Source organism: Trichechus manatus, unplaced genomic scaffold, assembly GCF_000243295.1.
Source record: "Trichechus manatus latirostris isolate Lorelei unplaced genomic scaffold, TriManLat1.0 scaffold00125, whole genome shotgun sequence".
In the NCBI taxonomy this organism is placed as follows: domain Eukaryota; kingdom Metazoa; phylum Chordata; class Mammalia; order Sirenia; family Trichechidae; genus Trichechus; species Trichechus manatus.
In genome coordinates, this window is record NW_004444061.1 from 6,855,188 (window position 1) to 6,858,744 (window position 3,557).

Here is a 3,557-nt window from a genome sequence, read left to right on the forward strand (position 1 = left end):
TTCTTTCCAGTGTTTTAAAAGAAGTTATCATGTTTCCTTTAAAATTTATCTTTTCCAAGGTAAACATCCTCAGCTCTTTCAATTGTTCCTCACATGTTGTGGTTTCCAGACCCTTCAAAGATTATTTGTTCTTCTTTGGGTGAGCCCCAATTTGTCAATGTTCTTTTTAAAGTATGGTGCCAGAATTAATTACTGTAATAACAATAACCATAATAATAATAATAACCACCATTCATTGAGTGTGTGCAGTGTTCCAGGAACTGGGCTAAGGGCTTAGCTCCTTTAATCCTCACAAAACCCTCTAATGTATGTGTTATTACCCTTATCTTTCTTTATTTTAGGAAACCAGTTTTAATATTTTAAATAACTCATCCAAGGTCACACAGACAGAAAGTGGCAAAGCTAGAATTAAAATACACTCTGTGTTCTGAACCACTTTATAATGTTCCAGAATTTTCTGTCCGTGCAGAATTTAGAGCTTGGACACCAAGTTTCTGTAAAAACACCGTAAGAGTGCATTATTTCATTGGCAATTTTATATTTATGGAAAGTATGATAGAGCCCAGTTCTTCCGGGACAGGCTTAAACACACCAATTCATTCATCTGTCAAATATTTATTAAGTGCCTACTTCATGCCAGGCACTGTTGTAGGAGCTGGCAATACTGAAATAACTAGAGTCTGGCATTTTGTTGGTAGAGACAGATATTCTACAACTAAGCAAAGAAATAAATTGGTAATTTTAGATACCAATAAGTGGTATAAAGACAATAAAGAAAAATGCTAGAGAGTGACTGTGTTGCATGAGAGGAAAGACAATATTAGATACAGTGATTGAGGAGGACTTTTGGAGGAGGTTACATCTGACATTAAATCCAAATGGTGAGAAGGAACCAGCCATATGAAGACCTGAGAGAGGAACATTCGAGGTTCAGGGAATGGCAAGGGCAAAGGCCCTGGGACCAGAATAAGCTTAGTGAGTTTAAGAAACATAAAAAGTCCTACTTGGCTAAAAGCAGAGTGAGTGATGGAAGAGCGGAGGAATAACTTCAGAGATACAGGCAGGGACTAGATCATATAAGGCTGTGTAGTTCATAGTAAGAATTTTGTATTTTATTCTAAACGTAATGAGAAACCTATGCTGGGTTTAAGGAGCCCTGGTGATGCAATGATTAAGTGCTTGGCTGCTAACCGGGAAGTCAGAGGTTCGAACCCACTGCAGCTCTGTGGGAGAAAAGACCTGGCAATCTGCTCCTGTAAAGATTACAGCCTGGAGAACCCTACAGGGCAGTTCTACTCTACCCTACAGGGTTGCTATGAGTTGGAATTGACTTGATGGCACGCTACAACAGCATGCTGGATTTACGCAAGGAAATGAACTGATTTAATTAATCTTTTAAAAAGATGACATCACTACTATGTGGAGAATGAATTATAAGGGGCAAGAATGAAAGCAAGGAGGTGAATCAGGAGGCTTTTACGCTGTTCCTGGTAAGAAATGACAGTGGTTCAGATCACACGGTAGCTGATTCAACTGTGACTCATATCAGTGGAGAGAAATGGGTGATTTCAGAAAAAATGAAGGATAGACAAAAATTCCTGATAAATTGAATGGAGTATGGTAAAAGATACAAATTAGTTTAACTCTAGATTTTTTACTCTAGCAGCTGGGTCAGTGGGAGTGCTGTATATACTCTGTGCTAGGTATAGCAATGAACCATTTATATATATTAACTAATTTAATTCTCATAAAAATCCTATGAGGTAGCTAGTATTGGCCCTAGGATATTTATGACAAAGAAACTAGGATTTAAAGAGACTAAGTAACTTGCCTCAAGTCATGTAGGTGTAAATCAGGAAGGCAAGGTTTGAACCCAGGTGTGCCTGGCATCAAAAGCAATGCACTTTCTTTTATGCTATAATGCCACCCTGGAGCCCATAAGGTGAGATATAGTTAAAGAAATCCACAGCAGAACATTACTGGAGTCACATGTGAGGACTTGTTCTATCATCAAGTCACATGTGAGGCTGGATGTTGCCGGCCTCCCTCTGGTTCTGTGAAAGGATATGTCTCATTCTTGAAACGTTTCAGTTCGAATCTACCAGCTGCTCCTCGGAAACCCTGTGGGGCAGTTCTACTCTGTCCTATAGGGTCGCTATGAGTCCAAATTGACTAGATGGCAACAGGTGTTGTTTGTGTGTGTGTGTGTGTGTGTGTGTGTGTGTCTGAGGGAGGTAGGCACACTGGACGAAGTCAGAAGTAAATGGAATGATTAAGCAAATGGAGAAAATGACTTCTGAGAAATGATGGAAAGATGCCAGCTTAACTCAGTGATGACTAAAGAGGGCATCAGCCTATAAATATTTCTGGGGTGGAAACAGTAGGAAGAGGGGATTTTTCTACATGCAGTAGAGAGAAATTGCATGAAGGAACAGGCAAAGGATAGGGCTCAGTTCCTGACTTTGTTCTTTACTTTGTGATGTTGGTAGCTTATCATGACTTTGTGTCTAAATTTTCTCATCTCAAAGGAATGAGCTTTAATTGAATACAAAACAAGTAGTACCTCTATAAAAAGGCATCATAATCCAGAGATATTTGTTCCTCCTTTTCATTCATTTGATCAATACTTTTTAGCCTTTTACTTTTCATAAGACACAGGAAAGGGGAGGATTTTTGGCCAAAATGTGTCTGTTTGGAATGTTTTTATTTTACAGTAGAGCCTATTTTTTATGGGACAACTTTTATAACGACAATTCCTCCACATTAATTGTCCAGCTGGGATCAGATTACTCATACACTGAAACATACGAGCTGTTGTAATGTTCTGGAGTCTTATAGTAGTGGTAAGAGAAAGAGGAATGCTGGTACCGTGTATTCCTATGGCCTGAATAAGGCTATGCTTTAAAGAATGGGCTTAAGTTTCAAACACAGGCTAGTGGTTTCTTTGCATTTTCCACAATGTATGTTTGTCTGCACATTCGTTAGTGAAATGAGAGAACACGGCTGCCTGATAACACAGGGACAACTGTCTAATACATTGAGGGCATTATACTCCCATATACAGCACGAAAATTATATCTCTCAGGCTGCAAAGTCAGAGAGCCTTGGTTTATCAGCTACATTTGGGCTGCTTACAAATGCTATAGCTGCTGAGGGAAAGGCTTCTTAAAAAACACACCTGTCATTTTCAGACATTTTTGGAGTATCATATTCGTTTTTTCATGTTTTGGGCCTTCAGCTCTTGCTTCTTTAGCACAGTTGGGAGGCCGTCCTGCATCCTGAAGGTTAAAGAGAAATCCAAGTGACCGTTGTCTTAACGGGCTTTGAATACACTCCCAAATGACACCTTTTTTTTATTTTTTCACTCTTGGTTATAAAAGTTACACCTGCAAAAATGGGACTGAGTACTGTGAGGAAGGACATAACATTTTGTTTGAACGTGCAAAAAATGAGAGGGGTGTTGTCTGTCTCCCTGCAGGCTCTGGGCGGCCTAGTGGTTAAATGAGCAGTTGTTTCCTATGTCCCGTCTTTGAACTGAAAATGAGTCACACACTCAT